Source organism: Oncorhynchus tshawytscha, linkage group LG30 (genome assembly GCF_018296145.1).
Source record: "Oncorhynchus tshawytscha isolate Ot180627B linkage group LG30, Otsh_v2.0, whole genome shotgun sequence".
Classification (NCBI taxonomy): Eukaryota; Metazoa; Chordata; class Actinopteri; order Salmoniformes; family Salmonidae; genus Oncorhynchus; species Oncorhynchus tshawytscha.
The window spans coordinates 13966188-13981376 of record NC_056458.1 but is presented as its reverse complement, the minus strand read 5'-3'; the positions used below and the strand labels follow the sequence as shown (position 1 = coordinate 13981376).

General features: G+C 40.8%; 1 protein-coding gene across 2 annotated transcripts in view; it reads right to left on the bottom strand.

Annotated features, from left to right (window-relative positions):
- LOC112250263 (neuronal PAS domain-containing protein 2-like) overlaps positions 1-13101 on the bottom strand; it is a 74800-nt gene extending 61699 nt beyond the window's left edge. For both annotated transcript variants that reach the window (XM_024420258.2, XM_024420260.2), the window contains exon 1: positions 12942-13101. The gene's annotated coding sequence lies outside the window, so the exon portion shown is untranslated. The remainder of the gene's footprint in view (positions 1-12941) is intronic.
- Between the last annotated feature and the right edge of the window lie 2088 nt (positions 13102-15189).

Genomic DNA, 15189 nt, shown 5'->3' with positions numbered 1-15189 from the left:
ATTTAAACGTGTTAACCCTTGCAAGGCTGCTGGCCCAGATGGCATCCCTACCCGCGTCCTCAGAGCATGAGCAGACCAGCTGACTGGTGTGTTTACTGACATATTCAATTGCTCCCTATCCCAGTCTGCTGTCCCCACATGCTTCAAGATGGCCACCATTGTTCCTGTGCCCAAGAAGGCAAAGATAACTGAACTAAATGACTACCGCCCACTCACTTCAGTCATCATGAAGTGCTTTGAGAGACTAGTCAAGGATCATATCACCTCCACCTTACCGGCCACCCTAGACCCACTTCAGTTTGCATACTGCCCCAACAATCTCCATCACACTGCACACTGCCCTATCCCATCTGGACAAGAGGAATACCTATGTAAGAATGCTGTTCATTGACTACAGCATTCAACACCATAGCACCCTCCAAGCTCATCATCAAGCTGGAGGCCCTGGGTCTGAACCCCCACCCTGTGCAATTAGGTCCTGGACTTTCTGATGGGCCCCCCCCAGGTGGTGAAGGTAGGAAACATCATCTCCACTTCGCTCACCCTCAACACTGGGGCCCTACAAGGGTGCGTGCTCAGCCCCCTCCTGTACTCCCTGTTTACCCACGGCTGCGTGGCCATGCACGCCTCCAACTCAATCATCAAGTTTGCAGACAACACAACAGTAGTGGGCTTGATTACCAACAACGACGAGACAGCCTATAGGGAGGAGATGAGGGCACTCGGAGTGTGGTGTCAGAAAAATAACTTCTCACTCAACATCAACAAAACAAAGGAGATGATCGTGGACTTCAGGAAACAGCAGAGGGAGCCCCCCCCCTATCCACATTGAAGGGACATCAGTGGAGAAGGTGGAAAGTTAAGTTCCTCGGCGTACACATCACAGACAAACTGAAATGGTCCACCCACACAGACAAAAAAAACTTTTACAGATGCACAATCGAGAGCATCCGGTCGTGCTGTATCACAGCCTGGTACGGCAACCGCACCGTCCTCAACAGCAAGGCTATCCAGAGGGTAGTGAGGTCTACACAACGCATCACCGGGGGAAAACTACCTGCCCTCCATGACACAGACAGCACCCGATGTCACAGGGAGGCCAAAAAGATCATCAAGGACAACAACCAACAGCTTCGACCTCAAGGCCATCAGACTGCTAAACAGCAGTCACTAACTCAGAGAGTCTGCTGCCTACATTGAGACCCAATCACTGGCCACTTTAATAAATGGATCACTGATCACTTTAAACAATAGCACTGTCAATAATGCCACTTTAATAATGATGTTTACATATCTTACATTACTCATATCATATGTATACACTGTATTTTATACCATCTATTGCACCTTGCTTATGCCCCTCAGCCATCTCTCATCATATATTTATATGTACATATTCTCATTCACCCCTTTAGATTTGTGTGTATTAGGTAGCTGTTGGGAAATTGTTAGATTACTTGTTAGATATTACTGCACTGTCGGGAACTAGAAGCACAAGCATTTTCCTACACTCTGCTAACCATGTGTATGTGACCAATAACATTTGATTTGAAATCTTTAATTGAATTCCTTGCTGCAGAAAGGCCTTGATTATGCTACAATACCTTGAAGAGACACCTTGGGCTGACAAAGTATCATCATCATTGTCACCATCAGTATAATACAACTAAATACATTTCAGATCTAAAGGTGAAGCGGATGAAGCTCTGAGTGGAGCATACTGGAATGGCTTTGAAAAGCAGAACAAACTATCCATGGAAAATATGATCCAATGTGTCATTCCTGTCAATTGCTACCTAATTGTCTTCATTGTGTAAGAGTTTACTGCACTTCCAGATTTGGCCTCGTTTTAGATTTAAAAACAAATCAAATACATTTTTATTGGTCACGTTCGGAATACAACAGGTGTAGACTTTACAGTGAAATGCTTACTTACAAGCCCATTCCCAACAGTACAGAGTTAAAAAGACAAATATTTGCTAAATAAAACAGGAAATAGTAACACAGTAAAAACAATAACGAAGCTATAAACAAGTAGTACCAGTACTGAGTCAATGTGCAGGGGTACGAGGTAGTTGAGGTCATTGAGATAATACAGTCTTTACATGTGGGTAGGGGTAAAAGTGACTTGTCAATCAGGATATATAATAAACAGAGTAGCAGCAGCAGCGTGTGTAAAGTGTGTGTGGCATCAATATGCATGTGTGTGTGTGTTTTGTGTGTGTGAGCATATGTAGTGCGTGTGTGTGTGTGTGTGTCAGTGTAGTATGTGTGAGGATGTGGGTAGAGTCTAATGAGTGTGCACAGAGCCAGTGTAAGAAAGTCAGTGCAAAACTATTAAGATAAATTAATAAATAATAAAGGTGGTCAATGTAAATTGTCTGAGTAGCAATTTGATTACCTGTTCAGCAGTCTTATGGCTTGGGGGTAGAAGCTATTCTGTGAGGTAGCAGAGAGAACAGTCTATGACTTGGGTGGCTGGAGTTGCTGACAGTTTATAGGGCCTTCCTCTGACATCGCCACTTCCTCTGGTTCATTAAGAAATGCTAGTGGCCCTGACTGAATTCAAACGTGACATGGTTTCAGGGTTGTGGTTTGTTGTTGGTGTCGTGTGTGTTCGCAGGTAGGGAGAGTTCGACAAATTATTTAGTCAGTTAGCTTCAGCCGGCTGGTGTGCGACCATGGCAAAGTTGGTTTGACTTTGGGTAGCCTCACTCTGGGTATAGTTAGGTATGTAAAAGATGGACAATATTTTAATGTTGCCCATCTTTTAGTCTCATCTTTTAGTCTCATTAAATGCTTTCAATATTTGTATATGAATTTCTAGTCATTGAAGTTTTTAGTCATTGAAATTCAGAGCTATTGACCTTTTTAACATAGTGTCTTATGTACATTGTGTAATTTACTTATGGTCCCCAAATAGCCACATAGGGATATCGGATGTCAAACCAAATTATGCTCCAAATTGATGGTTACTTCGGTGCTGTCAGATGTAGGCAGGATTAAAATAAACCCAACCCACAGAAAACTGTTATGGTACCCTTCATTCCGTGACATACTTTATCACCAAAATTATCCTAACTACAAATCTTACACTGTGTAGTAAATTCTGATACTAGAATAAATGTTTCTGACATAGGACATTGTCAAAACAAGAAGTTGCATTTTAGGAGCAGTCTCTCTTTAACACAGCTCCTTATACTAGGGCTGACCCCATTTACTCGACTGGTCAATTGTTTAGTCGATAGGCTGTTGGTTAGTCGACAAAGATTTTTTGTTGTTGACACCTGTCAGACACCTGTCTGATATACACCTGTCTATGTTGACTAATCCATTGCGGAAGCCACATGGATGGCACACCAGTTTCACCAGTAGTACATTTACCATTAATTACCATCATTTCTCATCTACAATGTTTGTTTGGTTACGGTAATTTCTATTAAAGCATTCAATATAGTATTATTAGTCTTACCGTCGTCAATCTTGAGGAGTGGACACGTTGTTTGCAGAGTGCACAACCTAGGCTACACTTGTGAGAATTTGGGGGGGTTTATTTAATTCCATGTATGAGTTGTCAATTTATTCATTGTCTTTAGTTTGGAGCGCTTCTGTCAATCTTGAGTAAGGACACTCACCTGGCTACGCATAGAAGTAGGCCTAGGCTACTTGGCCTGTGCGCAAATGTAAGCTTATAAATGTGCCCATTTGGGGATCTGATACTATTTCTGATTGTCTTAACTCACCATCACTGTGGAGCTTCTCAATGTAATGTTTTCTTCGCCTCAAACAAAGTCCGTTTTTACATCCATTGAAATGACAATAGCTCCACAATGTAGCCTATTTGAAAAATCTTTCCAGCTCTCTCCCTTTCGATAACCACAACATGAAAGGGGGAAAAAATGTCATGCTCTGATTCGGTGGACAAGACATAAAAAAAGACCTACCTGATTACTTCTTATCCCTTGAGCAAATAGCCTACAGCTGTGTTTGTCTGTCTGGAAACTTGCTAGCACTAGCATCTTCAGGCTAGACCAAGATAATAGTTGATACAATGTTTCAAGTTCCTTATAGCAGACAGTCCATGCAGAGCCAATGTGATTTATAGGATATTTGTTTTTATCAGGATATTTACCTGCGGGCGGACATCTTTTTTGGGGGGAGGGGGTGCTTTATGTAGGCTATTTTTACATATTGGCAATGGCAAGAAAATTACTTTTAGATTTGAAGCATTTTCATTTAGATATAATTTTGATTAACCACATAAGATTGATTTAGAGATATGAAGACTATTATAAATTAAACTCTTCCATGAAAATGTGCAATTGAAAATTATAACTGGCACGCAGATCAGTAGAAATGGAACGATAACTTGGCACTCCAAATGGCAACTTCAGGAGTGTCAGGCGCTGCAGCGTGAGGATCGATTGGACGAAAGAACAGACAACTCTCGGTTGACCAATCCTTTTTTTGTCAGAGACAGCCCTACCTTTTACTCCCTCTAGTTTGGTCTGGGAAAGCTAATGCTTTTCAGCAACAAAAAAAACACTTACGGTAACAAGTCATACACATATCTCTCTCTCTTGACATGTATACACAGCGACTGTAATGGATCTCGTCCTCCTCTTCTGAGGAGTAGCGAGAAGGATCGGAGGACCAATGCGCAGCGTGGTAAGTGTCCATAATGTTTCATCAAAATGAACACTGAAATACAAAACAACAAACGTGAATAAACGACACAAACGAAACAGTCCCGTGTGGCACAAACACTGACACGGAAAATAAACACCCACAACTCAAAAGTGAAACCAGGCTACCTAAGTATGATTCTCAATCAGGGACAACGATTGACAGCTGCCTCTGATTGAGAACCATACTAGGCCGAACACAGAAATCCCAAATTATAGAAAAACGAACATAGACGACCCAACCAACTCACGCCCTGACCATACTAAAACAAAGATATAATAACAGAACTAAGGTCAGAACGTGACAGCGACGTGTATGAGAAATAATACAAGATACAAGCAATGTTAAGAGTAGAGTGTTAAGGTGTAACAGCATCTTCTAAGCATTGTAATAATAGAATTTCATACCGCCTGTCAATGGTGGGTGTAGCTGGTGCATGGAAGTCAGGCGCAGGAGAGCAGAGATGAATGGACAAAGCACTTTACTTTGGCAATCATAGTACAGAACGCAACCGCATCACAACACAAATGCCCAAAGAACAAGTAAGGCAGCACAAAGTACAAAACCCAAGTACAAAGTACCAGCTGCCACAAAGCACGGGTACAAAACAAAACCTGCCGCAAACCAGCCGGAAGCGTACCAACCTTGACAATAAACAATACCCCACACAGACATGGAGGGAACAGAGGGCTAAATACACATGTAAATTAGTAGGAGATGTAAACCAGGTGTGCAGGAAGACAAGACAAAACAAAAGGAAAAAGAAAGGTGGATCAGCGATGGCTAGAAGACCCGTGACGTCGACCGCCGAACGCCGCCTGAACAAGGACAGGAACCGACTTCAGCGGAAGTCGTGACACAGCCTCTATATCCTAAATCAAAATATTGTCTAAGATTCTACTACAGAATTTGCACAGCTTTAACATTTGAACCCACATGTGAGTAAAGGTTTGTAAAAATTACATTTACAATTTCCTTATTATTTAAAACGGGTTATTAACATGTGGAAATACTTTTATCTAGTTCATACTAGGGAGTTGTCATACCTATACTCTACTGTATAGTGATTTAGACATTTGCTCATTTGATAAACATTCAGGGAGAAGCGCCAAATGTGCATTTGTAGTATTCCATAACACAAACAAATGATTACGTCAGTAATAGACACACAACCAAAACCCTGAGCACAAGATCTGAATCACATCTAAGTCATTCACACAAGGGCTGGGACTGCTCATATTCTGAAACCAAACGGTCTTCCCCTGAGAGCACCACTGTAGCCACACCAAATCCTTGACTGTGACCTTTTGCCTTGGGTGACTCAGATAAAGCCAGGATTATTACAACCAGCCATAAGAATAGACCCTCTACAAGGCATCCCTGTCTGGCACATGGTTGGGGATTAAAATAGATCCAGATTGAAGTATGTTCACCTCTCAGTTAACTAGACTCATTATGTGAGAGGTCTATTCTATGATACCGTGAACCAGCTGCACTGATCACCATCTGTCTGGGGATTCCAGGTCATCTAGGCCAGTGGTTCCCAACTGTGGGGCTTGGGATCGGGGGGGCAACTTGCAATATTCTTGAAAGTTGTAATAGTAGAATGCAAGGTGCAATTTCAAAATTGGGTAGTGAATTATCAGTTTTCCACTTGTCATGTCAGTCATTGCATACCTAAGAGAGCTATTTATAACTTGTCAGAAATGTCCAGATCAACTAGCCCATGTGAGCTAATGTTTTTTAGCTAGGTTTTTTAGCCCATAGATTTTGTAGTAATGTTTGAATGGTAGAAATGAACACTGCAGGGGGAAAACCCTTGGTAATGTTATCTTAGTAAATGTTTCACATTCAGTAAATACGCATGCCTTTGGGAATAAGTATGCGTGCCATTTCTGCTAACTAATTTCAATGGATCCACTGAAGCTACATGACACACAACACATGCTTATCATTTGAACAACTGGAAGAAAGGAACATAAAAGGAAAAAGCAATTTGGTGTCTTTAATCATGCCCCTAGTAGGTCTCTGCCTGTAGCTAGTAAGTACAAAGACAGTGTGCTGTGGCCCAGAGATGAGCGACATCAGCAGAGAGGCTAATGACGTCTGTACTGGCAGTTGTATAACCCGAGCTGAACATTTTGTCTGTCACAGTTAGAAGGTTAAAGAGGGTGACATGAATACCAGACATACTCTCAAGAGTCATGTGCAACATAGTTCCACTGGGCATATGAAGCCACCACCAAGTACACCAAGGAATACTACAGTACTACTACAGCACACAGGATCACCAGGATTCTGTGCCTAATGACATACTGAACCACAAGCTACCTGACATATTTAGGTTATCATGTCAGGCCTTTCTACCTCTAGATTTGCATATCTGTATTTCCACCATAGGTTTGATCCGTTAAATTAATATGGGTTATCTGATAACAGAAATGCCTATTTTTTGCTTATATGACAAGCACTAAGCTGTACTAGGCAGGTAGCCTAGCAGTTAAGAGTGTTGGGATAGTAACCGAAAGTTTGCTGGTTCGTGTCCCCAAGCCACCTCCGTGAATAATCTGTTGATGTGCCCTTGAGCAAGGTACTTAACCGTAATTGTTGCTGTGAGTTGTTCTAAATGACTCAAATGTCAAATGTAATCCATAGCATGATCCAATTGTGCCGTGTCATGCCTGTCAGGCCTATTCAACTGGGGTAATTGGCAGAACTTGATCTCATCTTTGTTATACTTCATTTTCAAAAAAGGAGCGATGGGAATGATACATAAATCATGTATTCCAGATGTGTTAACACTGACCTAATTATTTAACTGATCAATAGTTGTATCCTCAACCTATCCCAGCAGAGGACACCAAAATCACTAGAATATCATTTGTACGACTGGTTACGAGTCAGTCATAATCTAATCCTGTTGGCAGATGCATTACACTTGACTGTCACCTCATTACAGTAGTTAAGTGTTAATTACTGCTCTTACATCCATTCCAATTATGTTCCAAAAGAAGGGCTTAGGGATCCCCTTCAAAAAATTAATGAAATAAATATCCTCTTTGCTATAACAACGACTTCCCAGGAAACAAGTATTTGTTCACTGTATTATCAGTCACTGCCTGAGGACATAAGAGACAGGAAAATAACTATCAAATGCATGATGTTGGTGATGGGAGGCATTATTATGTTGATATTGAATGTGGCACAGTGCAGCTGACACTCATGTGACATGACATTTTTGGTGTCCCAAAAAAACATGGCACAAACACAAGGTGCACAACACAATGGAAGAAGGGGACAGTAAATAGATGCTTGCTGTATAACAGTTGTGCACTGCCAGGGTGACTGCCTTTATTATTTTACATCAGTTACTAGAGATATAAGGTTTAAATGTAGCCCAAATCACTAACTATTGACTTCTACTGGCCTGTGAAACTAGGCTAACCCTGGCTCCATCTTATCTTCCCGTACAAACTGACAGACAGTTGAGGACTACAGATAACAGGCACCCCCAAATCAAACCATCGCATCTTTGGAGTTAGATCCTTTTCTTCGGATTGGCTCTCAGACTGGGATTTCTCCCTGACCTGTCCATGACATAAAGGGTCAGGGCACAGTCTTTATCTAACCTGTGTCTTTCTGATTGAATCCATTCTGAATCATTCTCTGAATGTGTTTCATAACCTTACACTTGGAGCTCTGCTACTTCTCTGCAAAGCAGTACAGGTTTGATTGGATTCTGTCCTGAGTTGCTGCCGAGCAGAATACACTGCCTAATCAGAGCCACTGATGTAGGTCACAGTAAGATGGTTTAGATATCTGGCGCCTAGCTGCTGAACCTTAAGTAGAGACCTTGTGACCCAAAACTCAGAGGTCTGACAGAGGCTGAGTCAGTGAATAGAATATTGGCATACAGAACGAGAGACAGAGAGCTTTATATTCACATGCAGTAGGCTACATCCTCACTGATTTCTCAGAATGCACCTTGACAGAGGAGTTCAACTGTGTTTCACAGTGCTAACAGGTCAATTCACAAAATGAACATTTTCTTTGATATAAAACTGCCTTTAAAAAGAAAAACTACAGCACACTGGTAAGCTTGTTGTTTCTCTTTAACAAAAACACCTAATAACACAATAATAGCAGTTGAACAAAAAAACTTTTGCGATACAGACACTCTCAGTTTCATTGAGAGTACATAAAGAAGCATTCTCAGGTAAATCATGGAAATAAAAATGGTACGGTGCGATCCTCACTGCTCAAGGCTAAACTCATCTCCAGACCCCTAAAAAATAAACCTGTAGTCATGTTTCATCTATATTGTGTGCAGTTGAAATGAATCAACATGAGTTGAACCTTCACGGAAGCTTTGAGGAGAGCCGACTGTCTTTCTTAAAGGGACAGAGCACAAGCAAAGATGCCTTTCCTATTGCATGGACCTGCTCCATTTGTGGATGGCCAGTCACATAATGCAGCTCCAGCAATATTCTGACTAGTGTTCAGTCTAAGCTTGCAGGACATGGCCCAGTAACCTACTTTCCCTCCAGCAGGCTCTGTAACATCAGAGGCGTACATGTCATCAGTTACCTAACGTTCACAGAGCAGGGTAAATCCATTTGAATTCAATCACTATTTGACAGCATTCCTTTTAATTTGAACAAAACTTTCCATACATGTTTGCCCATGGAAGAAGTGGTCAGTCAGTAAGGGACTTTTTTACCTGAATGCCAAAACATTCAGGAGATAAAGGTACTCAGAGTTGACACATTTGAATACCCTACCATACCATGAGACATCCATGTCTTCATCACAGGAACAGATAAACGGTTGAGTTTGATATCATGAAAAAGCTTACCAATAGGGTTGTCAAACTATTTGTTCATTGCTTGAAAAAAATGTATTTTAGATAATTGACCATGTTTATTTTCTTTAAAATAAATTATCAAATAGCTTGACAACCCTGTTTGTAAGTTTCTAAATGACATCAACCATATATATTTTCCAGTGATGAAGACATGGTTGTCTCACGGTATGGTGGGGTATGCAAAATATATCTACTTTGAGGACCTTCATCTCTTGAATGTTTTGGCATACAGGTCCAAAAAGTCACTTTCTGAGCACTCTACAATGGGCATGTATGTATGGAAGGTTTTGTTCAAATCAAATGGGGTGCTGTCAAAAATTTGCATTTTTTTCAGGCAAAGAGACGTGAAAACCCTCTACATCATAAGGAGGGGTCAGAGACCCCACTTCCTATCTGAACGCACTTCCAATAAAATAAAAGGATGTCAATGAGGTATGTGAAAGCAAAGTTTATAGCATCACCACAGAACTTGCTGCATCTACTTTAGCTATAAACTGAAGTGAAGGCTTGTTGTTTGTTTTCAACCTTTATAACCAGGGCTTGAACTGACCCTCTATACTACTGCCATGACACAGCTTTGCTAGGAAGACCTCATAGTTGAGCCAAACAGTCAGAGTGAAAGGGCAGTGTTATCCATAAAAATAAAGGAATTGGATGGAAAGAGCATGAAATACAGAGAGAAACAGATACCGGTAGATAGAAATGTGCAGATGAGTGAGGAAAAGGAGATGGGAGCCAGTTGAGGGCAGACAGCATATCTCTTGCATTAAAAGTCTAGCTCAAGCAGATTGGTTCAGTAAAAAACTCTTACCTCACCACCATTACTTCAACTCACCTCAATGCGGCTTCCACAAGCCTGACCACATGGAACCACCCACATCACAGACCGGATTAACATGAGTAAAACATAGGCTAACAATCAATGTTCCGTCAAAAAATGTTTTGCCACTGAGCAAATGTCTGGTCTGCAGAGTGTAAACTTGAACGTTGTGACAATTCTGTGCAACTTTTGGCACGTTTACTGTGAACACTGAGGCTCTATCTCCTTTAAGTTACAGTACAGTTATAACAGTGGCCAAGTAGGCTGCTGTGGCTATTTGATCATAATGTAGGCCTATCAGAGTGGTCTACCATCAAAAACAATGGAGAAAATGCACCCCATAACATCATTTTAACATTGAAATAGTTGTTTATCATTCAGCCTACAGTAGCAGCCAATGTGTGGTGTTAAATGTAGGCCTACATTCTGTGAAATTTTGGAAAGAATATTCAGGGTTTGACATTAACCTGTTTACCCACTTGTCCTTCAGAAAAGAAGTTGACTGAAAATGTGTTGTTTGATGCAAGAAAACACTTTACAAAATAAAGTTAATTATTATTCCCATACCATTATTACAGAGAATCAGACAAATTATGCTACCCTCTGCCTATTGGCTACTTAGCATAGTCCAGCCTGTCTCAAAATACAACACCGCCCCTTAAGACAGAAAGAATTATCTTTACCTGACTGACTTTTCAAAGACGGCTACAAATGCACACGCTTTGTGCTCTTGTAGGAAACAACCACTCCCGCAATGCTGACTAGAAATTATCTATAACTGGTTAATAGCTCACTTACTAGCTACATGCAATGCACATCTACTCATGACCACTCATGCTGTAAACACAGTCCAGTTCAAACTAAACGGCACAGATCCATATATGGCAATAGTCTATTTGCATATAGAGATACTGAAGCTCTGATTGGTTTTGCCACACTGGTCTGTAGAGTACGGGCTGAGTTGTGCCTGTCACTGCAATAGAATCTTACTCAGGTGTGTTCTGCCTACTGTACAAGAAAATCTCTTGCATAGTTTGTTTTGTTTCGGTATGTTGCAGTGAAAGTGGCTAATATTGGCAATTCCCCCAGTGGAAGGAAACGTTGATAGCGTTAACTAAAGGGGAAAACTAGAAAGTTGAAGTTCAAATCTTCTGCTTCTCTGTGTGGCCTGATATTTATTCTGTGCGGCAGTCCTGTACCCGCGAGCAGCTTAGAGGGAACATAATCAAGGCAAATGGAAACTTGAATATGTAATGACTTTAAAATAATGGTTCACATCATTGCAGTGTGTGGCAGTAATGAAACGATGACAAACCTTTTGCCATCAAAAATGTAATGTGGTTTGACTGAAGGAGTACTATCCATATCCAGACTGAATTAGGCCAATGTTTTGAATATTAATGGTTTGAATATTAATTTTTTGAAGGAAGGGCATGATGCATGTCTTTGATTGCCTCATAAGAAGACTCCCATATACTAGTCACAAAAATACATTTATCTAGTTTTATTTTACAAAAAATGACTGAAATGATCTGAAGAGCATATTTTTGTCTGATGTACTGTTACCTCTGCTTTGTATTGTGTGACACTGTCTGTCCTATGTAGGCCTATGTGACTGTAACTGTACCTCCTGCTGAGTTGATTGTGTAGTCTAACCTGTACAAAATAACATCCTCAGGGGATAATAAAGTATTCTATCATATTCTGCTCTGCTCTATTGTAGCCTACTTTCATTTATCTTATAGAAAAATGTAGAACATAGTTTCCTAAGGCTGCCTTATCTGAACTATTTCAGATAGTCTGATATTCAAGAAATTGAGGAGAGGCACAATTATCATCATCAATCATACCACGCAATCAAAGCCCTACATAAGGTTGAACAGCTTTCGTTGCTGCGCAGCAAGGGTTAGATAGTTTTCCTTTTAATAAATAAATCTGGGGCATGACGTCACTGCAATCGGCTCATGCTTCTTCTTGAGTCATGAGTTACATAAGAGCATATTTCTATTTTAGTGATTAACCTACATAACTTTGATTTGTGTTAGGCCTGCTCTGCTGACTGTGTGCTCACTGTCATCCTTTCAGAATAAAGGAACTTGATATAGGACCAAAACTATAATTCCCTGGACAATGGTCTGTCTCAGATAGCATAGGATAGCACATACTGTATTTCAAAGTAGGCTACAGGCTATTCAACAATCAACACATATAAAACGTGCAGTCTTTTATCATTCCTAAATATTGGATGAAATTTTTTTATAATATATACATCACTTGGTCTAGTAGCCTGTCATGTTAAGTAATCTTATAGTAATAACGAAATCACCTGGAAGTTCCTTTCGGACTGATGCACGAATATAAAACCATTATAGGCTCAAGAGAGAAACATAAAACAATAGGCAGGCCTAGGCTACTAAACATGTATACGCAACATACCGGTGGACTATTATTCACAGACATATCAGTGGAACTTCAACGTTCGATTACGCGTAGCCAGATGTCACTCACTCCACTAAATGTAGGTTACGCTTGAACTTGCTGTAAGTGACTAAAAGTCATGCATGAACTTACCTCATGTAAAGCAGTAACGAGGGGACGATTCCAATATGAAAGGCGCATCCGTGAAATACAAAACGGCTTTTACACTGCTCTTCCTACCATGCAATAGTGTTATGTAACTGGCACAATTTCTGTGGGCAAGACATCGAAGTGTTCTCTGTGCTGGTTTTCATTTTCCAACCCACACACCTCACAATTTACATCATCAGCCTTCGTCGCACCTTAAAAGGAGATAAAGGGTGTGACTAAATCAAGCGCGTTGTATCCGGATTCGCTACAGTTGGGGAGGGAGGCACCCAGCACCGCAAGTAATATTCAGTTTCAATGAGGGAGGAGCGACGTTCTCAAATCGAATATTAGCCTAATCATGTTGTCAATAAAGCAGCATGGTGCATCGTCCAGAAATATACATCTATTTTCCATCAAATATATTTTCAAATGTTCAAACTAGTTTTCATTGGGAAGGCAGATAAAGCGTTTTTATCAAAAGCAATAACTTTAGCGTGTGAAAACACAGAATTGTACATTACACCACGTGCATAATCTAGCCTAGGCTACCTCACTTGTGAGCCGATATCGCTGTGAGTTTTGAAGGGGTTACCTGGCTGGTTCCAAAACGAATGCAATCACTTTTCACCCGAACAAACTCCTCCAACCGGGGTAAGCCGGGCTAGATAATCGAATCCCCTCATTGCCATAGAAACGTAGCCCGCTAATGTCATCGCGTAAAATTATGGACGACATTGGCCGTATTCGAGAGGCTCAAACACGAAATGTATCATGGGTAAATTGTGACTGACTGATCTACAATGGGTAATTATTTTTTATTTATGATGCAAGATGATTTGTAGATCAGTCAGTCGGCTGTTGCCTGCAGTCGTTTTGATGCTCTCGAAAACGGCCATTCACTATATATTCGTTCACGTGCTAATCGGAACTAGGAAACTCGGATATTAACGATTTGCTAATTTATTGAACACGGCGCGTTCAATAAACGTTAGTAAATCGGGAATGTCCGAGTTTCCTAGTTCCGATTAGCAATTAATTCGTACTAGGCTATCAACCGAGGTAATCTGCTGCTGCAGTTTCCAATTTATGCAACATGCATCATGTGCACGGCCTTTTTGGTGTCAGGACCAAGTCGTATGAAGTGTGTTCAGCTACTTATTTGGTTACACAACAACCATTAATTAATCAAATGAAGGGGTACTACTACTTGCTTCCATCACTGAATGGACTGTGATATTGCATCACTACCCTGACAGACTTAGCTTTTTATGTTAATAACTATTATGCCTTACCATTGGCATATGGCACAAATAGCCTACTATGCTAGAGTTTAAAGTAGACCACTATAGTTGGATTAAACAGGTGGGCTGAAACTGGGTCATCCTGGACTTTTTACAGTCTTTATACAGGACAGATAAAGGCCACACAGTATCAAACCTAACTTAGTGCAATTGATGATTGAAAATACGTATGACTTTTGTATTTAGAATGATTGAGAAATGCTATGAGACTTTCACATTATCTAAATCACTAAAATATTAAAATGTCTAATATCCACATGACATCATGATTTCAAAATGTACATTCGCATGTAGAAATCAAATTAACACCTGCATTTCAAAACCGAATCAAATGTTATTTGTCACGTGCCGAATACAACAGGTGTAGACCTTACAGTGAAATGCCTACTTACAAGCCCTTAACCAACAGTGCTTTACATTAAGAAAAAAAGTGTTAGGTAAAAAATAGAAGTAAAAGTAACAAATAATTAAACAGCAGCAGTAAAATAACAACAACGAGGCTATATTACAGGGTGTACCGGTACAGAGTCAATGTGTGGCGGCACCGGTTAGTCGAGGTAATATGTACACATAGGTAGAGTTAAAGTGACAATGAATAGATAATAAACAGAGAGTAGCAGCAGCGTAAAAGAGGGGTCTGGGTAGCCATTTGATCAGCTGTCTTATGGCTTGGGGGTAGAAGCTGGTAAGAAGCCTTTATGACCTAGATGTGGTGCTCCGGTACTGCTTGCCGTGCGGTAGCAGAGAGAACAGTCTATGACGAGGGTGGCTGGAGTCTTTGATCATTTTACGGGCCTTCCTTTGACACCACCTGGTGTAGAGGTCCTAGATGGCAAGAAGATTGGACCCAGTGATATACTGGGCCGTGAGCACTACCCTCTGTAGTGCCTTGCGGTCGGAGGCCGAGCAGTTGCCATACCAGGCAGTGATGCAACCAGGATGCTCTCGAT